This window comes from Phyllostomus discolor, chromosome 1, assembly GCF_004126475.2.
Source record: "Phyllostomus discolor isolate MPI-MPIP mPhyDis1 chromosome 1, mPhyDis1.pri.v3, whole genome shotgun sequence".
NCBI lineage: Eukaryota > Metazoa > Chordata > Mammalia > Chiroptera > Phyllostomidae > Phyllostomus > Phyllostomus discolor.
The window spans coordinates 130,653,236-130,678,093 of record NC_040903.2 but is presented as its reverse complement, the minus strand read 5'-3'; the positions used below and the strand labels follow the sequence as shown (position 1 = coordinate 130,678,093).

Here is a 24,858-nt window from a genome sequence, read left to right as displayed (position 1 = left end):
TGTGTATACTCACAGAAGAAGAGCACATTGTGGTTTAGCTTTTAGATTGCTCTTTTGCTGATCCTGGATGCCCTCAGTTTGGGAGAATTATGTCGAGGTAGGTGAACTAAAGAGCAGGTTAAGAACACAGGAATTTTGTAAGAAAAACTCTTAGTACTTTTTCTAAGGACCATTCATGATCCTCATTTACTAAAGAGAACACTGACACACCAATTCATTCATTGATGATGTTCTTGTTATCACAGGAGATTTGAAGCTCTATGGTTCTTTATACTGTCTTTATTTTCTATCAGTCCTTCCATTTATAGATAGGTTTCTTATGACCTAAAACAAAAGTTTTCCAAAGGATTTTTAAAATATATATTGCTATATTTAACATGCCTAAGTGACACATAGTTACTTAAAAGTATTTACAGTCAGGCCTACAAGGTCAAAATATCTGTCAAAGCTCTGGGTTTTACAATAAAATATCTTTTATCACATATCATCTTACTTTGGGCCAGATTTATGCTGATACAATTCAAATTCCCTCATATATTATAACTATACAATGAATATATAAGACAAAAATATGTGGGAAAAATTGTAAACTTTTGAACAAATTTTCAAGAAAAAATGTATTCACTCTTTAAATTTTCTTTCTTTTAATATTTTCCTTTAAAAATTAATTACTTAAAATTTGTATGTGTTCTGCTAATTTTTCATTGCTTAATTAAAATATCTAGGATTAATGTAAAATATTTTATTTTAAATATGGGACATACTGCATTTTTTTTAGTGTTATGACAGGAAAAAAAAAGAAGAAGAACCTGTAAAACTGACAATATGTCTTTCCTTCCTTTGGCCAAATACTGATTTCTCTGTAGAAGTTGAAGTTACAAAGAAATTGTGAATGTTCAGCCTGGTGTCCCTGCTGATGAGTAAGACCTGTCTGTAGTTCTCTTTGAGGTATCGGGGGAGTCGCCATAGTGTCACACAAGGGTTTTCTAGCGTAGAGCAAACATACTTTCCACAAACTCAGCTGCTTAATCTGTTTGCAGGTTGAATTATAAAACAGGGTAGATGGCTCTGGGTGCAGGGAAGGGGAACAGAGCATTTCCACTGTTTCTTGATTAAAAAAAGAAAAAAAATCCTGCTAGTTTTTTAAGCCTATGATTTTCATCAAAAGCTTTCACCAAACTTTTTTATTTAGTTGCTGGTTTCAGAACGTGATTTTAACCACAATGAAAAATAAGTGTGCTAAAATATTCTTACATAGTTTAATATGAAAGCTATCGGTTAATTTTTTTATAACTACATTGTCTTTTCATTAAAATTACTCTTGCTTCTTGCCAACTTTACCTGTAATATTTTTCCTATAAATTCTTGGTTGGACTGTAAGTTGCAAAGTAATATTAGACATGTCTGAACATTTTGGAAATACTTGTTGATTGAATCAAAGAGTAAGTTTCATAAATTCTCAAATCAGCACAAGGTTTAAATCAATATTTACTATAATGTTGAAAGTTGACTTTGAGTTTTTAGTATTACTAATAAATGGGCCATTTCAAAATTCTTCTTAAATTGCTCTTCAAAAAAATTATTGTGTTTGCAGTTTAAAAGCTCTGTATGTTTATAAAACATACTTCAGCAAATAATAAGCCAAATAGTTCATTGATTTGTAACTTATGTACAATTGAACGTCCCAATCAGCTTTAGGAGACATTTTAAATCTAGCTCTAATTAAACATAGCTTTATTGTCACTTATATATGGAAGATAGACTTAGATGACTCCTAAACAATCATTGTAAGATGTACATCTAACATATTTAACTTTTATTCTTGAACAATGATATCTTTTTAAGAATTTAATATTCTAGATTTATAAATCATACGTGTCTTTAAATACATATTTGACTGAGAAAATATGTCTTGTATTTCACTAAATAAGTACGTATTTTATTAAAAATTTAATTCCATTACATATTATGTAGTGGATCGCTTTTCTTATCCATTGAGTATATAAAGTAGGCTTCTGTAGAAGTACTTTTATTATATAGAGATACCTACCATGTTTTGTATATATATAAGGTCTGTCCAGAAAAAGTACAGCCATTGTTAATATAACAAGAACAGTTTGTGCAACGTCAATGTAACCTGGCAGCCACGAAGAGTGGGCTGGGTGTGTGAACATCATGTGTGAGCAGTGATGATTTCACTGTTTCACTGTGCTAGTCAGTGAGGGCAGTAGATGCCATTGAGTGAGTGTGTGTATTGTGTGGCCTTCACATTCAAAATGACCGAGCATGTAGAGCTACGAATCTGCATCAGATTTTGCATTAAGCTTGAACATTCCTCCACGGAAACTATTCGGATGATTCAGAAGGCCACAGCTATGGGCATCTGGTGATTGGCAGCTTCGTCATGACATGCACCTGCTCATGCATCACATCTTATGCAGAGTTTTTTGGCAAAATGTCAAATCACCCAGATGACTCAACCCTTCTACAGCCCAGATTTGGCTCTGTGACTTCCAGCTTTTCCCAAAACTAAAATCACCTGTGAAAGGGAAGAGATTTCAGGCCGTGGATAAGATCCAGGAAAATATAATGGGGCAGTTGATGGTGACTGGTGAGGTCCCAAGGAGCTTACTTTGAAGGGGACTGAGGTGTCATTGTCCTATATACAATGTTTCTTGTAACTTGTATCTTCAGTAAATGTCTCTACTTTTTGTAATACATGGCTGGATACTTTCAGGGCAGACCTCATATGATTATATTTATTTCTTTATAAAAACTAAAGAATTTTGGCTTACATATTGCTTCAGGAAATGTCTAACTTTGACATGAAAAAGAAACATAGTTTTAATTATCTAGCTCATTCTTTTTCACCAAGGAAGGATTAATGTAGGATTATTAAAATTGGAACCTAAACCAGAATTTGAGAAATTCCACTGCAGTGGCAAGTGAAGGGTCCAAACTGAAGAAAAAAAGGGATTCTCCAAACCTAAGAATTAACACTTTCCCTATAAGTTCCCCTTTGTAGTTAACTGTACGGAATCAATCATAGACAGCATAAAAGTGGGGGCTAAAATTTCAGTTACCACACCATGTCTCACATTTGATCTCCTTTGTGAGAAATTCTGAATGGATGACCTGGACTTGGGCTAGTGTCCATGTCTGCCTTCAAGTGTAGATGAAACGTGTTTCAGATGAGCACAATGGAGAGAAGGGAAACAGAGCAAAAAACTAAAATAGTAGAGAAATCATAGTTTAGGTTTAAAACTAAATAAAATACAGGAATTGTTATTGTTTTTCATTAACTCCAGTGTTCCAGTAATTAAAAGTCAGAAATGGAGTTTCTGTTATTTTAGGGAAATTATAGGATCCATCTAGTGATGATATACATTTTTAACTGCAACTTGACGGGCTGAAAAAGTACAATAGGAGTTCTTATACCATGGAGATGTGATTTTCACACATATATATGACTTGTACCTTTCTTAGAGTGCCCATGGGATCTGACAAAGTATCCCTTTCCTTGATTCTGTTCTTAGCTCCACTTAAAAGCCTTCTTACTGTTTAACCCTTGACAGGCTACATAACTCCTGGACACTTCTGTGAATATAAGAGAACTCATCCATCTTACCTGAAAATAGTTTTAAAATTGGTAAAAATAAGATATAAATGATTTGAACTTTCTAGGACAGATAACAATAGCACTAACCACTAGTGTACTGCAAGATACTTCTGTTGTAGTAAGAGGGGAAAAGGAAGCAATTGGAGAAATTTTAGAAGTCTTCATCATTTTTCTTGGATGTTTCTCAACCTCATTATATCTGAGAACTCAAAACTTCCTGCTTTGCTTTCTCTATTCTTTTTTTTTTAATTTTTTAAAAATGTTTGCAAATCACACATCTTTTTTTAAAAATTTTTTTTAATTTATTTTATTTTTATAGAGGGAAGGGAGGGAGATTAAGAGAGAGAGAGAGAAACATCAATGTGCGGTTGCTGGGGGTTATGGCCTGCAACCCAGGCATGTGCCCTGGCTGGGAATCGAACCTGCGACACTTTGGTTCACAGCCCGCGCTCAATCCACTGAGCTACGCCAGCCAGGCTTTCTCTATTCTTAAACACAGAACATTAGATATGATGTACCTGTGTGTTAATGTAGAAAGTGTCTATATTTTTATATTAAAGTCCTTGGTATACTTATCTGAAATCTGGTGGACACTTTCTTAGTAGTTATAGGTTTTTTTTATTTTTTCAAAATATAATTGTAAAAAAAGGTAAATTGTACCACAGAGCAAACAGAAATACAAATTTCCCTTAGATTCTAAGATTCCACCTTCATTTCTCCCCACTTGGTCAGAGATTTGCCCATGTGTACATTTGGCCCTTGATAAATGCAGACTAAAAGAATCTTTTGCTTATTTCAATATAACTTTATCTGACAGTAAAATAAAAAATACTGTCCATACATAAACTTTATTCTTTTTTATTCTTGATCATTTACATTAAGAGTGAAAAATCATTCTGTAACAATGTAGTGTATACATTTTCTTTCTTCTCTTTATTGTTCTTCCTTTATTGTTATATACTGGAGTGGGTAAAAGTCAATTTACAGTTGTGAGTATGCAGAGCACAGAGTTTCTTGTATTGTTAATTATCATATTATTTATTTGTATTGTATTACAACTGTAAATCTATTGTTGCCTACACCTGCACTCTTAAACAACTCAAGAGAAAAAGTTTTTTCCTTTGGTCCTTAACGTAAGTGTAAATTTAAAAAATAGTTACACTTCTATAAATTATTCTTTAGGTGTTTCTGAAGAAAGGCTTACTAAAAGTGAAAAATAAGACTCCAAATATTACATAGTAAACAACATTTCAGAACTTACTAAACTTACTAATTTTAATTTTTTATTACTTTAGCATCTATACCATTCAAACTGGTAGTTCTTGGAACATTATCATTATTTGACTTTTTCCTATGCCACATTTAACAGTATCTCAAAGCATATGAAAGCATATGTTGTTTTTTATGTTAACATATGCCATTTGACAAGCTACATAATGGTAAAAATAACAAACATATTTAAAGTTTTGAAACATCTTCCTCGAATTAAACTGGTATGCCTTTTGAGCAATGCGTATTTCGCATTAGTCTTCCGAGAAGTTCTTTACTACTGACTGGAGAGCCTAATCTTTCCCAGAATGATAGGGGTAGCACAGTTCAAGAACAAGAATGAATCTCTGTATAATCACACCACAATGTGAGTGACCCTAAGACAGAGAATTGACCAGATACACATATGGGTTTTAGGAAGACTTTCTGATGCTCTTTTTTAACACAGCTGTGAGAAGAATGTGGCTAAGACCCAATAGTCATTCTTGAGTAGAGCTGGCAAAGGAAACCATGAGGAGAAGAGAATGTAACACATGGGTGTAAGAGAGTACAGCTTCATTGATGGGATCTGAGGGGAATGCCTAATGACTGGAAGAATCAAACTTGGCAATGAAAACACAAAGCTCTTTTCATCAATTCAAACGCAGACTCTAAAGCTGCAGATGGTCACCTCCAGCCTTGTCTATTCAGTGTGAGGTTTTATAAAATGGTACTTTGGTGAATACTAATAGATCAAAACAAAGATTTAATAACGTAAAGATGTGGTGTTCACTTTTAAATGAGTATACAGGTCAATGTCTCAGAAAAGGATAAAAAAAAGTACTTTTTAACATGTGGGTCTAAAGCCTTTTTGTTATTTTTCAACTTAAAAAGTAAATGACATTTATCTTCAAAAATAAATAACAAAGGTACAAATTGTGTTTCATGGAAAAACAATTTACATTGTGAAAAAGAGACCAGAATTAGGGTTTAAAATTACTCTCAATATATAGTGTTTGTTGTTATCCTTTAATATTTTCTTGAAACTCACTGGACAGGATAAATAACTATTTCCATTCTCAAGGATGAATCAATCTAGTTAAAAATTTAGGCCAAAATAGTTAATACTTGAAATAGAACTTTTTCCCTACGTCTCCAGAGAATGCAAAGGAATGTCATTTACTTCAAGGGAAGTCTTTGAACTTTAATGCAGTCTTGAAATTACATTGCTGTTACTTTACATTTGATTTGTGAAGATTTTAGAAATTTATTATAATTGTTTATACATTAAAAGGTATTTCACTGTATTCAGCTTGTTAGTTATGTTTTCATAACTGAATCTTTAATTAAATATGGTGTATTTTTCCAGAATAAATTTTATCATTAGACTTGGTTAGCACTTGGTTAGTTTGTAAAATTCTTGAGCTAAACCCCCCAAAATTAAGCTTAATTATACAAAATAAGTGTAATATATAAACTTAAATAACTTATCAATACTATATTTCTATTATTTTTGAAGCAAACATAATGAGTAAGTCTGTATTCCAAATGCTTTTATCTGGTGACACTAATATATAATAAATTAAAAGGCTAGAACTGAAGGTTAAAAGAAAGGCAACTTAGTGTCTAGTAGAAATATCAGTAAACTAACAGGACTCTTGACTGTCATACACTGGGTATGTACACATCATTAAACTGTATTTCTTCTCAGTTTCCTCATCTGGAAAATAGAGCTGATATTCTTGCCCTATCTACTGCAGAACCTGATTGTGAGGATCAAATAGAATGCATATGCATGAAAGTACTCTGCAAAGTGTAATGTGCTCTATAAATGCAGGCCATTGGCTGAAGAGTATTTTCTACTTCCACAGTTAAATAAAAAGTTATTATTACCTCACTGGAGCCAGAAATAATAAATGAGAAAAATGATATTTTAGTCTCAGAGACAATAGCAAAAAGACACAACCCAAATAAATAGGAGAGTAGTTGCAACTGGAATACAACCATTAAAAAAGGGACTGAAGCAGTTGTCTACACACAGGCAACAGTACGGTGGTGACCAGAGGGAAGGGGGTGGGAAGTAGGAAGGGGTCAGTGTGGTCAAATGCGTGGTGACGGAAGATCCAACTTTGGGTGGTGGGCACATGACGCAGTGTATCATAGAATCGTGCTCTTGGAGCCCATATAATTTTAACTAATGTCACCGCAGTAAATTTAAATATAAAGAAAAAAAGATGTCTATAAACAGATATTAAATGATCTTTAGGATATTATGCTAACTGGAAACTATCTAGTATTTATAATGTGCTCCTTTTTATGTGAGAAACAAAAATTAAAAGGATCAGGAGGGATAAACCAGAAAGAAATAAAAAATGGTTACCTTTGGAATTAGATGAGAAACAGATGCAGGCTTAAGATAGCAGTGCGACTTTTCTGATTATAATGTTTTGTATAGTTTTCACTTTTGAACCATGTACATGTTTTAAATATTCAGAAATTAAAGTTAAATAAAATATTAAAAACAAACCCTGATAGTGAATATAAATAAAAGTAAATGTACTTAACTGTGTATCAAATTGATAAGATACTTATAAAGAGAAAATAATTTGAGTATCTTTTGATCAGCAGACTTTGACTATATATCCTGAGTGGCATATATTATAAGGACAAAAATGCAAAGAAATCTTAAATCTTGCTGAGTTGTACTATTGGTGGTTAAGATTTTGAAACTATTTTATGTACATTGTTAGAGTAAGCAATTTAGTAGAGAAATAATATTAGGAGGCAAGATTTTCACTGTAAAATAAATGGCATTAGGAAAAAGAAACTGTAACATTAAATTTGCATTGAAATTATCCATATGAACTCATCTTTTTAAAACTATATACTTTTTCTTAGCTCTATCCATGGAAAAGACCTTAGAAGCAATGGACACACCTAACACCCAGATTTTCATTTTTAAATACACTGCCCATTAATGGGTACCAGAGCTTCCAGGCATGTGGCAAAAAAAGTGCAGAGTCTAGAATATCTTTTTGTGCCAGAAAGCAAGAAAGTACTCAAAGAACATAGGGATATGTCAAAAGGAATTGGGAACCAGCTTTAAAGGGTTCCATTGCTCATTAGTTTATTTTGTACATTAGACTAATGAGCAAAATAGAACTAGAGGCATAGAATGATGGAACAGACTGACAGCAGTAAGAGGGGAAGACAAAGTGGGGACTGAGTGAAAGAAAGTGAAGAGATTAGTCAAAGAACATCTAAGAAGGATCCATGGGCAACAGTGTGAGGATTGACTATGGAAGTGGGGGATGGGCTGAGCAGAGCGGGACAAAGGGGGGAAAATTGGGACAATTGTAACTGCATAAACAATATTAATTTTTTTAAAAAAGGTTTCCATTGACCAAATTTGGGACAATTTATGCATCAAAAAATTATTTGATTATAGACTATTTGTTATATCTTAGATTCTATAAGGTTACTAAAAAGAGCCCTGGCTGGTGTAGCTCATTGGATTGAGTGCCAGCCTGTGAACCAATGGGTCACTGGTTTGATTCCCAGTCAGGGGACATGCCAGGGTTGTGGGCCAGGTCCCCAGTGGGAGTGCACTAGGGGCAACCACACATTGATATTTCTCTCCTTCTCTTTCTCCTTCCCTTCCACTCTCTCTAAAAATAAGTAAATAAAATCTGTTAAAATAAATAGAAATGGAGGATGGAAAGGAAGAATCCCTTTTGTACAGAAAAATGACAGTTAATACAGATAGATAGATGGATGCTAGAATAATAGAATTAGAAAATCACCTTGTAATCATGTAGCTAATTCAAACAGTTACCATCCATCAGCCATATAATGAGTTAAAAAAAGCTACTTTGGCACTAGAATCAGTCAGCCTAGTTTGGGAAAACTTACTTAGCATATACCAATAAATTTAAAGCTTAAAAATCAGTGAGGGCTTAGACATGGGGATTTAGGATGTCAAGTGCCTTTGAACAATATTTAGGGATTTATTAAATTTACTTTAGGAATTTTTCTTATTCAAATATATGCACTTATGTAAATGATAGCAGATAGACCTAAACCATTCAGCCTTTTATCAAAAGTCATCTTTTAAAGAAACTCACTATGCTATGGGGAGGAGGGTATAAGGAGACTAAATGGTAATGGAAAAAAATATAATAAAGATTAAATAAAATTTAAAAATGCAAGAAAAGCCCCTCACTACAATATAAAGAATTTTTGCCTGAGGCTTTATCAATATTAGACTAGGTACTGACCCTTTATTTAAATTTTAATATTTTGTTTATCATAGAGTTATTGTGTTAATTTTGTTTTTTATAATATTATTTGTCTTGATTAATGAGGGTTTTTTTAATACCTCCTTAAATGTTTCATCTAAATTTAGTGCCTCATTCATCTCACTGTAGTTCTAACCCTAAATGCTCTGTAAAAAATTAAAAATATACTCATGGAGGAAAAAAAACACTCCTAGTTTACTCTTATTCAAAAAGTAATAACAATGAAAAGTAACCCCATTTGTATGATTTCTAGTGAGGGGTGTTTCATGTTCGGAGATGATAGTGATGTTATGGACTTGAACAAATGTGTTTCTTTCCACCCTGTAGCATTGGGCCAGGTTTTTACTTACATACTGTCCAGAAAGCCTACCACTGTCCAAATTTCTGTTTCTTATGTCATGGTCATTACCTACACTTTTGTCAACTGTTGCTTGTCTTTACTTCCATCATCTGCGTAGATCAGTCCTCGTATCTATCAACAGTGGGGTTGTAATTGTATTCTAGACCCTAAATGTTGATTTGAATTTGAGAATACATGGTTTTTATGAATCAAAGATAAATCAGATAGAGAAAATTGCTGTGACAATGCTAGCTTAATAAGTTGAATATTACTTTTATTGTACTTTGTAGGCCCCTGGCTTATTCTGAAGTTTGAAGGTGCATTGATATATTATCTCTGCTAGTCTCCCAGAGGATGTTGCCTGTCATTTGAATTAATCTTGAATAAGGTTGATTTGTATTCCCTGTTAATCAAAATTTGAAATGTTGACATTAGAAAATTTCATTCAGTGCTAATTATATATAACTTTTATGAAAGTTAGGAAGGAAAGAATCCTACATTTTAAAGTTTAGTATCAGCCTAAAGCCCTGTGAAAACAACAGTGAGTAGCTTAGTAAGCCATCTTAATAAGATACCTTAATAAAACTAACCAGCTATTCCAGCTTGCTGCATTTTACTTGGCAGCATAAAAATCAGTGACTCACTTTCTTTATCCTTAATTGAAATTTTTCTGGGTTTAAAATGATCAAGAACCTCAGCAGTGTTACAGCAACATTTCCCAACTTTTTTTTACTCTTGAATCTCTAGTTGTAAGACATTTCCTCTAGATAGAATTTTAAGCATTTTTAAATTGGTATAAGATAAAGTGGTTAATTTGCACTGATTGTTTTATAAATTTTATTTAAATACAATCGTTAATATGTATAATGTGTAACATCACATGGTATTAGCCTTCAGTTGTGGTAAGAAAAAGCATAATTTGCCCTGCCTGGTGTGGCTCAGTGGATTGAGCACTGGCCTGTGAACTGAAAGGTCGCTCGTTCAATTCCCGGTCAGGGCACAAGCCTGGCTTGTGGGCCCAGTCCCCATTTGGGGGCATGCAAGAGGCAACTGATTGGTGCTTCACTTGAATATCCATATTTCTTTCCCTCTCTCCTTCCTTTCCTCTCTCTAAAAATAATTCAATAAAATCTTAAAGAAAGAAAAAGTATAATTTATTAAATTTTACAATGTATTAAGTGTGGTTTAGGGACTAAATACACATAAGAAAGTAGATTAAAGTTAATAACCTGTTATGACAATAAATAACTGCTTGTGAAATGATATTTGAAATTCTTAATATCTTTTAAAATAAAATAATAGTGGTTTTTCAGTCTCCGTTTAGTAGAATAGTTCCACAAATAGCATATTATGGGTGTTTTGGTTTTTACTTCAATATATGTAAAACTAAATTTAACACACACATACTATTACTATTCCAGTATTTTCCCTATTTAACTTTTTTTTTTATCCTTACCCGAGGACATTTTTTTTTCATTGCTTTTAGAGAAAAAGGTGAGAGGATTTAGAGAGAGGATAAGGAAAGGAGAAAGAGAGGGAGAGAAACATTGATCAGTTGCCTTTCACACATGCCCTACACATGAGCCCACAACCCAGTCTTGTCCCCTGACAAGGAATCAACCCTTAACCCTTCAGTTTCTGGTACAACACCCAAGCAACTGAGCCATACTGAGCAGAGTAACTTTGTTTTGCTTTGTTTTGTTTTTGTTTGTTTGTTTTTGTAACAGCTACTAAATTGTTGATCTGAGTAGTTTGATCAAATGAATGCAATTTAGAGATCTGGTGAAGAGATTCTTGAGGTGAATTTATAGATACGTTTTTATGCCCCTCATTAATCTGTATTTCAATATCAGTGTACTTACTACTTCCTCTAAGTATTCAGTGGTCCAATAAGGGTGGAAATTAAACAGCTTACAACTGAGAAAGAAAAAAAATTATGTTTAAAAACAACATGTTGACCATCGATGTTCAGCTGTATGATAAATCAACTCAGAGATAACATCATGAACATACTGAACTTCACTTAACCTCCACTTTGCTCGTTCATATGCATTTAGAAGTCCTTAAACTTGTGCATTTTAAAAGTTTTTATAAAGAAATAAAGTAAATGAGTAGATCAAAAAACTGTGGTACATTTACACAGTGCAGTACTATGCAGCAGAAAGATAGAAGAACAAAGACAAAGACAGTAGTGGGGGGAGGCACCAAGGGGGTATTGAATGTGGGAGGTGGGGTAGGTAGAGCAGGGGACATTACTGGGGGGAAATGGGGACAACTGTAATTGAACAACAATTTAAAAAAAGAAATATTCCTCTCAGTTAATCTCTACCTATTATCTTTTTCCCCCTATTTTCAAATAAAGAGCTCTCCTTTCCTTCAGTCTTTAACCTTTTCCTTTAACCTTTTCCTGACCATTTTAGTTCTTTGAACCATCTTCATTTCTGTTAGTAGCCAGACCATATTTAGAACCCAGAACTTTAAATAAGAACCTGATTTGTCTATGTGTGTATTATCTGCCATGAGTAATATATAGTGTCTTCTTTAAGGCCAATGATTTCATTAAGTAAAAACAAAAAACAAATTTCAATCCCTCACTGTTAATTTTCTTCTTTTTAAAATAAAATATATTTTCAAAAAAAGAAAGAAACTAAAGTAAAATAAAGGAAAAAATATGAATACTAATTTTATGCTCTGGCTTCAAAAACGGAAGTCAGAACAGATACTACCAGCATGGGCTACATGATCTCCTGTGAATTTTTAAATTACACATGAAAAAATGATGCTTTATAGATTTTAACACATACAGTGTTTAAAACTTGTGTAAAAAACATTTCCTCTAAGATATATTTTTTAAATGGGCAAAGGATTTGAACAGACACTTCTTCAAGGAAGGACATACAGATGGCTCAGAGACAAATGAAAGGATGCTCCGCATTACTAGCTATCAGAGAGATCCAAATTAAAACCACAATGAGATACCACTTCACACTGGTCAGAATGGCCATCATAAGCAAAGCAACAAACAACAAGTGTTGAAGAGGTTGTGGAGAAAAGGGGACCCTAGTGCACTGCTGGTGGGATTGCAGACTGGTGCAACCACTATGGAAAACAGTATGGAATTTTCTCAGAAAACTAAAAATGGATCTGCCTTTTGACCCAGGAATTCCACTGCTAGGATTATAAATCATTTGCTAGAAAATGTATGTTATAGTGTCGGATCTAAGGATCCTTAGAAACGCTAAGGATCTAAGAAACGCTTAGATCCTATAACCGTCGGATATAGGATCTAAGATGGCGTCGGAGTAGGAAGGAGCAGATTTGGCTTTCCTCTGCTCAGGGGAGAAAATCCTGACCAATCTATGGAGTAGAAAGGCAAGCAACCAACATATTTCAGCATTTTTGAAAACAAAAGACCAAGGATTGTGGCAGAACCGAAAGAACAAAGAACGAATCCTAAGGGGAGTGCTACAACAAGAAGATCCAGCTTCAACACAACCTGCCCTCACCAGCACAGCAAAATACAGAAGGTGGTGGACAGAGTGACCCACATTTAACCAGCTGGCGGGAAGGAACCACCAAAAAAAGACTCAACAACAATCAAAACCCAAAGGCAAACACAAAGCCAACTTAAACGACAGCCCAAGACCAGCAAGCGTGGGGGGTCAAGGAAACAGCACCACTGAAACTCACTGCTACTCTACTAAAGAAGTTCACATCATAAACCCAGGGAGCCAGAACAGATCAATATAAGAAGCTGAGGTGAACAAGAAGAGTCTCACAAACAATGGGAAGACAAAGAAATAATCCCCAAATGAAAGGAAAGGAGGAAGCCTCAAAAAGAATGCTGAATGAAACAGAGGCAATTCAACTATCAGATATTGAATTCAAAGCAGTGATTGTCAGGAAGCTCAATGAGCTCACAATGAGCTACGAGAGTCTACAGGGAAGCTACAATGAACTCAACGAAAACTACATCAGCATAAAAAAGGAAATAGAAACTCTCAACAAGGGCCAAGAGGAAATGAAGAACAATTTCTGAACTGAAGAACACAGTAGAAGGAATGAAAAGCAGGATCGATGAAGCAGAAGATCGGATCAGCGAGCTAGAGGACAAAATAGAAGAAAACACCCAGAAAGAGCAAGAAAAGGAAAAGAGGCTCAGAAAAAAATGAAGAGGGATTAAGAGAAATGCAAGACAATATGAAACGTAATAATATCCACATAATAGGGATACCAGAAGGAGAAGAAGAAGAACAAGGGATAGAAAACCTAGTTGAACAAGTGATGATGGAAAACTTCCCTAATTTGATGAGACAAAAAGTCACACAAATACAGGAAACACAGAGAGTCCCAATCAAGAGGAACCCAAAGAGGCCCACCTCAAGACACATCGTAATTAAAATGGCAAAATTTCAAGACAAAGAGAGAATCTTAAAGGCAGCAAGGGAGAAGAAGGAAGTAACATACAAGGGGGCCCCAATAAGGCTAACAGCTGACTTCTCAATGGAAACACTCCAAGCCAGAAGAAAATGGCAAGAAATAATCCAAGTAATGAGAACCAGAGGCCTGCAACCACGACTACTTTACCCAGCAAGGCTCTCAATTAAGATAGAAGGCCAAATAAGAAGCTTCTCAGACAAAAGAAGTCTAAAAGAATACACCTCCACTAAACCAGCTCTGCAAGACATGCTGAAGGGACTGCTTTAAGGAAAGAAAGGAAAAGAGAGAGAGAGGATCACACGTACATAAAAGGCAATGAATAAGTACCTATCAATAATAACCTTAAACGTAAATGGATTAAACGCTCCAATCAAAAGACATAGAATAGCTGATTGGATAAGAAAACATGACCCACACATATGCTGTCTACAAGAGACCCACCTCAGGATAAAAGATCTGCACAGGTTGAAAGTGAAGGGCTGGAAACAAATTTTCCAAGCAAATGGACAGGAAAAAAAAGCCGGGGTAGCAATACTCATATCCGACAAAATAGACTTCCAAAGAAGGTCCATAAAGAGAGACCCAGAAGGTCATTTCATAATACTCAAGGGAAGAATTCACCAAGAAGACATAAATATTGTAAATATATATGCACCCAACATAGGAGCACCCAAATACATAAAGAAAATCTTAGAGGACTTCAAGAAAGATATGGACAGCAACACAATTATTGTGGGGGATTTTAACACCCCTCTATCAAAAATGGACAGATCTTCCAAACAAAATATCAACAAAGATATTGAGGCATTGAACAATACACTAGACAAATTGGGTTTTACCGATATTTACAGAACCCTCCATCCCAAAGAAGCTAAATACACATTTTTTTCAAATGTACGTGGAACATTTTCAAAGATTGACCACATGATAGGACACAAAACAAGTCTCAACAATTTCAAAAAAATTGAAATCATACCAAGCAATTTCTCGGATCACAAGGGACTGAAACTAGAAACCAACCCCAAGGAAAAAAACCCAAAACACTCAAATTCATGGAGATTGAACAGCATGCTATTAAACAATGAATGGGTCAAGAATGATATTAGGGAAGAAATCAAACGGTTTTTGGAAACAAATGAAAACGAACTCACAACAACCCAAAACTTATGGGACACAGCCAAGGCAGTCCTGAGAGGGAAGATCATAGCAATACAGGCCCACCTAAAAAAGTTAGAAACATTTCAAACAACCTACCCCTACGTCTACAAGAACTCAAGGAACAACAACAAAGACAGCCCAGAGCAAGCAGAAGGAAGGAAATAACCAAGATCAGAGCAGAATTAAATGACATAGAGACTAAAAGCACAATTCTAAAGATCAATGAATCCAAGGGTTGGTTCTTTGAAAAGATAAACAAAATCAACAAGCCTTTAAGCAGACGCATCAAGAAAAAAAGAGAGAAAACCCAAATAAACACAATCAGAAATGAAAGAGGAAAGATTACAACAGATACCACAGAAATACAAAGGATTGTAACGAATTACTACAAAGAGCTGTATGCCAAGAAATTTGAAAACCTAGATGAAATGGACAAATTTCTAGAAAAATATAACCTTCCAAAACTCAACAAAATGGAAGCAGAAAGCCTGAACAAACCAATAACAGCAAAAGAAATTGAAGCAGTAATCAAAAAACTCCCAACACACAAAAGCCTGGGACCAGATGGTTTCACAGGAGAATTCTACAAAGCATTTAAGGAAGAACTAACACCTATCCTTCACAGACTATTTCAAAAAATCCAAAAAGATGGAAGACTCCCAAACTCTTTTTATGAGGCCAACATCATCTTAATTCCAAAGCCAGATAAAGACACAACAAAGAAAGAAAACTACAGGCCAATATCGCTGATGAACATTGACAGTAAAATCCTCAACAAGATACTGGCAAACCGCATCCAACAGTACATTAAGAAGATCATACACCATGACTAAGTGGGATTCACTCCAGGTATGCAAGGATGGTACAATATTCGCAAATCAGTAAATGTAATACATCACATAAACAAAAGCAAAGACAAAAACCACATGATCATATCAATAGATGCAGAAAAAGCATTTGATAAGGTACAGCACCCATTTATGATAAAAACACTCAGTAAAGTGGGAATAGAGGGAGCATTCCTCAACATAATAAAGGCCACATATGAGAAACCTACAGCCAACATTATACTCAATGGGCAAAAATTAAAATCTTTTCCACTAAGAACAGGAACAAGACAAGGATGTCTACTTTCACCACTTCTATTCAATATAGTACTGGAAGTTCTAGCCACAGCAATCAGACAAGAAAAGAAATAAAAGGCATCCAAATTGGAAAGGAGGAAACAAAACTGTCACTGTTTGCAGATGACATGATAGTGTACATAGAAAATCCTATAGACTCCACCAAAAAACTGCTTGATCTAATAAATGAATTTGGTAAAACAGCGGGATACAAAGTCAATATCCAGAAATCAAAGGCATTTCTGTACACCAACAATGAAACAGCAGAAGCAGAAATCCAGAAAAAAATCCCATTTGAAATAGCAAAAAGAAAAATAAAATACCTAGGAATAAACCTAACCAAAGAGGTAAAAGACCTGTATTCAGAAAACTACATAACACTGAGGAGAGAAATCAAGGAAGACACAAACAAATGGAAACATATACCGTGTTCATGGATTGGAAGAATTAATATCATTAAAATGTCCATACTACCAAAAGCAATTTACACATTCAATGCAATACCGATTAAAGTACCAATGGCATATTTCACAGACATAGAACAAACACTTCAACAATTTATATGGAACCATAAACGACCCCGAATAGCTGCTTCAATTTTGAGAAAGAAGAGTAAAGTAGGAGGACTCACAATACCTGACACTAAACTATACTACAAGGCCACTGTAATCAAAACAGCCTGGTACTGGCATAAAAACAGGCACATAGACCAATGGAACAGAACAGAGAGCCCAGAAATAAACCCAAGCCTCTACGGTCAATTAATATTTGACAAAGGAAGCAGCAACATAAAATGGAATAAAAATAGCCTCTTCAACAAATGGTGTTGGGAGAACTGGACAGCTACGTGCAAAAAAATGAAACTCGAGCACTAACTTACACCTTATACAAAAATAGTTTCAAGGTGGATAAAAGACTTAAATATAAAACGTGACACCATTAAAGTCCTAGAAGAGAACATAGGTAGGAAAATCTCAGATATTTTACGCAGAAACTTTTTCACTGACTTGTCTCCTAGAGCAAGGGACATAAAGGAAAGAATAAACAAATGGGACCTCATCAAAATTAAAAGCTTTTGCACAGCTAAGGAAAACAGTATCAAAATAAAAAGAGAACCAACTGTATGGCAAAACATATTTGCCAATGATACCTCAGACAAGGATTTAATCTCCAAAATATATAAAGAACTTACACGACTCCACTCTAAGAAGACAAGTAACCCAATTAAAAAATGGGCAAAGGACTTGAACAGACACTTCTCCAAGGAGGACATACAGAAAATCCAAAGACACATGAAGCGATGCTCAATATCGCTAGCCATCAGAGAGATGCAGATTAAAACCACAATGAGATACCACTTCACACCAGTCAGAATGGCCATCATAAACAAAGCAACAAACAACAAGTGTTGGAGAGGATGTGGAGAAAGGGGGTCCCTAGTGCACTGTTGGTGGGACTGCAGACTGGTACAACCACTATGGAAAGCAGTTTGGAACTTCCTCAGAAAACTAAAAATGGATCTGCCTTATGACCCAGCAATTCCATTGCTGGGACTCTATCCTAAGAACACTAAAACACCAATACAAAAGAACCTTTGCACCCCGATGTTCATAGCAGCACAATTTACAATAGCTAGGTGCTGGAAGCAACCTAGATGCCCATCAGTAAATGAATGGATCAAAAAACTATGGTACATTTACACAATGGAATTCTATGCAGCAGAAAGAAAGAAGGAGCTCATACCCTTTGCAACAGCATGGATGGAGCTGGAAAGCATTATGCTAAGTGAAACAAGCCAGGCAGTGAAAGACAAATACCACATGATATCACCTTTAACAGGAATGTAAACAACAAAACAAAACAAAACAAAAACTAGCAAAATATAACCAAAGACACTGAAATAGGGGATAGCCTGACAGTGGCCAGAGGGGAGAGAAGAGGGAATTCCAGGGGGGAATGGGTAGGGATTACGGGAACAAATTTGGAGGACACATGGACAAAAACTAGGGGTCGGGGGTAATGGGGGGAAGGGGGGAGGGTTGGGTGGGTGGGCTGGAATGGGAGTAGGGGGGAGAAAACTGTACTTGAACAATGATTAAAATAAAAAAAACAAAAAAAAAGAAAATGTGTGTTATAGCGTATTAAATAAATGGTTTCTTTTTGTATCTTCAGAAAACAGAATATTTTTCAGAACAAAAATTTAAGTGTATTATAAAACAATTGACTATATCCTTTAAAATACTAAGTACATATTTTTTCATATCAAGTCTGTGCTAGTTCAGTTTATTCCATTTATCTTTTCTGTGCCAACACTCCAATTTTTCTCTGAAATATTCCACAACTTGTTATCATATACCAGCTCCAGTGCTAGCTTTTCCTGTTTACTGAGCATGCTTAGTATGTTCTGTAACTAATAAATTAATAAAACCTTTGTAATATACAAATATCTCATAACTGAAGTGATTATTAGGAAACTGTATGTGAACACAAGTCCAAAAAAGATATGTTGTGATTATACTGACTCTGAAAACATTTGATTTTCATAGAATGCATCATTTACTGTATTGTATAAATTGATTGTAGTATTGCTCATAAATTGTGAATAATAAACCCAGTGAATAATAAACAATAAAAATATTTATATCCTAGGAACACAATTTAAGTAATCATGCCACGGACTCCATGTTAGTGGCATCTTTGAACAAATGAGTACATATGAGTCATAATCATATTTCGTGTTTAGGGAATGAAGCTGGAACCTGTTAATAAAATTTGTATTCTTAGTTAATTTAATTTTATATTGGTTTCATATGTTTTCTATATCATATCATGATGGATAGCAAAAATACACTAAAATTTTTAAGTAGCATTTAAACAACAATTTAAATATAATAAACTCTACATTGATTAAATAAATGTATTTAGAAGTGAATAAAATTAATACATCAAAGAATTTACTTAGCAGTCATGCCTTCCTGCTCATTTTAAAATAATTCCTGCCTAATGTAATATTGATTACTAATAGAATTTGACCAAATCTTATGTTTTAAATTTTTTGCACAGGCATTATTGTTCATATCATTTTTTTTTACTAAATTGATTAGGGTGATATTGATTAATAAGATTATGTAGGTTTCAAGTATACAATCTGTAATATATTGCCTGTATATTGCATTGTGTGCCCACCACCCAAAGGCAAATCTTCATTCATCACCATTATGTTTGACCCTCCTTACCCTTTACTACTCTCCTCCCTCAAAATTTGCCCAAGCCTTAAATAGCTAACTCCTCTGTCTGTCTGATTCTTTAATTTCTTTAATTAGACTCTACTCTTTTGGTATGACATAGCTTTAATACTGTTTTCCTGATAGATTTTATCACTTTCAAAAATAGCCCTTTTGACTTCTAGAAAGCAGTTGTTTCTATTTATAATGGATTGCTGTAGATGTGATATTAGTTATTATAAAGTGAAAACTAAGTACAAATAATTACAGTTGAATTGATTAAGGAAGTAAATGAGTTATAATAACCATGTCAGATAACCATGTCAAAAAGAAATGGTTTTCATTTTAAATTTAAAAAATGAAAGAAAATTTCTAGTAGATGAAAGGCCATGATGTCACTGTTTTTTCAATTATGATTGCAGTAAGCAGGATCTTAAACAATTTTATTCATGTCTTTATTCAATAAATATTTTTTAAATATGTACTGCGTGTTAGGCAGTCACTACGTCAGGTACTGGTGAACAAAATCAGACTGTTCCTTGACTTCATGAAGCAAAACTTTCTGGAGAGACAAGTATTAAATATTCATACAAATAAGTATGTAACTAACTACAAATTGCATTTAATTCAATAAGGAAAAATTCCTATGAGCTGAAAGGGAATAAACGGGGAGATCTAATTTAGATTTCTGTTAGGGGAAGGAGTTTTCTTCTAAGCTGGGACCAGAAGCATAAACAGGAGTTAGCAGGGGGAAACCTTGCATATGGAAGCCAAAGCAAAGAACATGGCACGTTGGAGAAACTGAGGGAAGATTTCAGATATTACTTATAACAAGTAATTCTTCAGAATTGTCCATAGGTCCACTTAAGAAAACATTTGGGATTTATATCTTATATTTATTATAAAAAATTCTAATGAAAGAGGATTACCTGCAGTTCTCTCACATGATGTCCTTACCATTAGGCTATATGAAAAGGCCAGATTACATTCCATAATATGTTTGATATCTGAATTACCAGGCATAACATAACACTATTTAACTGCTATATTTTTCCTTCCAATAGAATAGATAATTTTTACCTAAAAGTTTTCATTGAACCATCTTGCAGGCATATCTGGCAAGATATGTTTGATATCTGAAATACCAGGCATAACATAACACTATTTAACTGCTATATTTTTCCTTCCAATAGAATAGATAATTTTTACCTAAAAGTTTTCATTGAACCATCCTGCCAAGAATCAGTTTCTGTTTTAAAAGTCTGTAATTCACACATATGGGTCAATGTTTTATGCCAGGACTCTTCTTTGCTCTATATATTCCCTGCTAATAATGAACTCATATCATATCAAAAGATCTAATGGACTCATATTAACCGACAAGTTTATAATTTGAAACCATAATTTTATGTTATATTTTGTTTTAGGACAAAAAGTTTTGTTTTTGAGGTGTATATTGGTTTGGTTATCAATTGATGTATAATAAATTACCACCAAACTTAATGGTTTAAAACAGCTATTATTATTTCACAGTTTCTGTGGGTCTGAAAACTCAGTGCAACTTAGCTGGGTCCTCTGGCTCTGGGTCTCTCATAAGGATGCAGTCATCTCCAAGGCCTGAGTGGGGAGGTCTACTTTCTAGATAACTCACAAAGTTGTTGCCAGAATTCAGTTCTCACAGGCCATTAGACTAAACCCTCAGCTCCTCTCAGATGCAAGGCATCAACGCCTGTGGTTTTGTTTCTGTGTGGTTTCTGGAAATAATAAGCAAGAGGGGATGAGGGGGGAAGTTAGCCAAATGGGAATCACAACCTTCTGTTACCTAATCATAAAAGTGATATCCTATCACTTTTGCCATGTTCTATTTATTAGAAGCAAGTCACTAGGTCCAGTCCACACTAATAGGGAGGGGATTACACAATGGTGTGAACACCAGGAGGCACAGATCATTGAGAGCCATGTTAGAATTAGAAGCTGCCTCCCACAAAGTTTTTATAAAGTTGTTATTTTTATTAGGCCTTAGGAAGCTGAAAATTGGTTGTCTGTAAGACCTTCAGTTAATTATATTGCTTCATGAGCAGTGACAATTGTGGGAAAATGGACAACCACAATCTGACCTTAGGATACTATCACAATCCTCTGAAAATCTACAAGATCCTGTCTAAAGAAACCAAAGGTCGTGGCAGGTCAAAACTTCTAAGGAAACCAAAGCCTGAGCCAAAATTAAGTACCAAGAATCATGCATATTCAGAAACCAATGATCATGAACAGGGCAGTTAGCAGGATCTGTCTGTGTTGCTCTCAGTTCTGGCCAGCTTTCTACTTAGAAATTTAAATTGTAAAATTCCAAGTGCCTCCAGCTAGTATAAAAAACAAGGAAGGAGGAATTGCATTTTTACCACATTCAAATCAAGATGAATTCAGAGAATCTAAGTCAAGACTTAAACTTGTCCTACTAGTAAAAATGACAAAAGTAAGATAATGAGGGATGGGAGGTAGAGGCAGTGCCCACTTAAGATGAATGTGGAAAGTCAATCAATATTATTTGAATATATTCTGAAGTGTAGCAATTTTATTGGTACATCAAGTCCTCTTTTGCTGAAATTCATGCTATTAATAATGAGCATAGTGTTTTTTTAATTGAGTAGCAATGGAAATTCAACAAATAAATTATGTTATCAAATATAAATATTTAAACACTGAAGGTTGTTTTAAAAGGACAAATAATTGTAATCATTGACCAGAAAGGTTACCAAGAATAAGCTAAAATAATAACATGATTATTACCACAGTAGAAATGTCAGTGGATGGTTAGCTGTCAAAATAGTTTGGTAAAATAAAACTAAAAAGAGCTTTAAATAGTGAAAAGATGGAAGTTGAATGACAGTACTGCCTGACCTTTTCTAAATACTTTACATTACTTAAAAGTAATTAGGAAATTTTTTGAAATTCTTATCTCTGTCTCTCCAATTGAATTAGTATTTTAATCAAGTATGGACTATTACCAGTTATTGAGTTAGACTCTGGTAAATAAAACTAAAGAAGCAGCACCTGCCATCACTGAGATTATACTCCAGCAAGGAATATTGACAGCTAATACAGGGGAAGTGTGTGGTACCATGGCAGCACTTAGGAAGGATAACTATTTCAGACTTTGGCCTGTCAGGGGAAGTTTCATAGTTGTGAACAGCATGTATGTTCTGTTAATTTTGAGGGTTGTGTTCCTAGACATCTGACTGCCTGTTAGAGAATGGCATAAAAATGGTCTAAAATTAATAATTCAGGTCCTCCCTCTTTTTTTCTTCAGAAGTCTGGTTATATGTTTGCCAATATTGTTTATGTTTCAAAGAACCAGCTTTTGGTTTCATTGATATTTTATATATTGTTTTTTTGCTTTGTTTTGTTTTTTAGTGTCTGTCATATATTTCCACTCTAATCATTATTGCCTTCCTTTTACTTACTTTGGGATTTGTTTGTTGCTCTTTTCCTAGTTCTTTTAGGTGTAAGATTAGATTGAGATTTTTCTTGCTTCTTGAGGTAACCCTGTATTGCTAAGAAGGTCTATGGATTCAATTCAATTCCTATCAAAATACAAATGGTGTATTTCACAGACCTAGCACAAATAATCCAAAAATTTATATGGAACCACAGAAGACCCCAGATAGCCTTAGCAATCTTGAGAAAGAAGAACAAAGTTGGAGGTATCATATTACCTGATACCAAACTATACTACAATGTGTAGTAATTAATACAGCATGGTACCAGCATATAAATAATCACATAGATCAATGGAACAAATAGCTCAGAAATAAACCCACACCTTCATAGTCAATTGGTATTTGACAAAGGAGGCAAGAATATACAGTGAGGTAAAGACAGTCTAGACTAGCTCCTGCAGAAAGGGAGGAGAAAGCAGCAAGTTCCAGAACCTTCCCAAATCTAGCCAATCTTTGCTTCAGTGATCCTGGCTGCTGAGATGTGGTGACAATGGGCGCAGCAGACCCAAGTGAGTTGGAGGGCAGGCTGCTGAATGAGATTTTCATGTCGCTGCTCAACCTGCTGCTGCTCCGCCTTTGCATGTTCCTGATCTACAAGATTGTGCAAGGGGATTAGCCGGCGGCCAGCAGCTACAGTGAGGATGACAAGCCGCCCCTGCTGCCCCGCCTTAAGTGGCTCAACTTCACCCTGCTGAGCTGCCACCTTTCGAGGGTATCCAGGACCCGCGCATACTCATGGCCCTCAACCGCAAGGTGTTTGACATGACCGAAGGCGGCACATTCTATGGGCTGAGGGGCCGTGTAGGGTCTTTGCCAGAAGAGATGCATCCAGGAGCCTCGCCACATTTTGGCTGGATAAGGAAGCTCTGAAGGACCAGTATGATGACCTTTCTGGCCTCACTCCTGCCCACCAGGAGACCCTGAATGACTGGGACTCTCAGTTCTCTTTCAAGTATCATGTGGGCAAACTGCTAAAGGAGGGGGAAGAGCCTACTGTGTACTCCAATGACAAACAACCAAAAGATGAGAATATTTGGAAAAACAATTAAAGCATTCAATGGAAGCATACCTATTTTTGTATTCTGCAGAATCATTTGTAACATTCGTCTGTCTTAAAATGTGGTGATCTCAATATTTAGAAAAGTTTTGAACTTGCTGTAAATTTCTTTTAATTAACATCACTAGTGATACTATAAAATTAATTTAGACTGCATGATGATTGTGTGTAGTAAATCCAGAAAGTGAGCTACAGTGCTGTAATACAAATGTGAGTACTGTTATCCTTCTATCTGTAGTTACAGGCTGAATTTAAATTTGTTTTTCCTGAAAGACAGGTTAAGACTTGGGTACTTCTCCCAAATAGGTAGAAATGTAAAATTTGCAAAGACCTTCAAGCACCAAGAACAAAGGATCAACTTTTAGTCATGGTTATTCTCAATTGAATTAAAGCAGATCTGCAATGTCCCAGAGGCTTTGATGTTCATTAAAGAGAGCTGTCCAGGAAGAAAAGGAAAGCTCAAAGCTGGGCTTAGTTGTTTCTAGGTGGAATTTTTGTTCTCCTTCAGAACTTGGACACCCTCACTAACAGTTCTCTACAGCGAGGATTAGAACACAATTTGAACATTCAAAGAAGCTTTGGGGAAAATCAGCCAGCCTGCCTAAAAACCCAAATACATGAAGATCATAGGACTGTCTTCCCAATATCCATGTTCATGGTGGGGCAATGGTTATTTTATGTGATTTGACATGAGGGGCATATAGAACAGGTCTTTGTTCCCCAAAGAGCCTGCACCCACTCCTGAATAGTGAGGAAACAATACACATTACTAGACAAGTGGTTTTTGAAATAAAGTATATTCATAAGGTAACAGTTAACTCTTATGTTGTTGCGAAACTAGAGCCACTGCAAG

General features: G+C 35.0%; 1 protein-coding gene and 1 pseudogene across 4 annotated transcripts in view; both read left to right on the top strand.

Annotated features, from left to right (window-relative positions):
- Positions 1–24,858, top strand: part of MIPOL1 (mirror-image polydactyly 1) — a 308,179-nt gene that overhangs the window by 256,977 nt on the left and 26,344 nt on the right. The gene's annotated exons all lie outside the window — the stretch shown is intronic.
- LOC114491468 lies at positions 21,525–24,038 on the top strand (annotated as a pseudogene).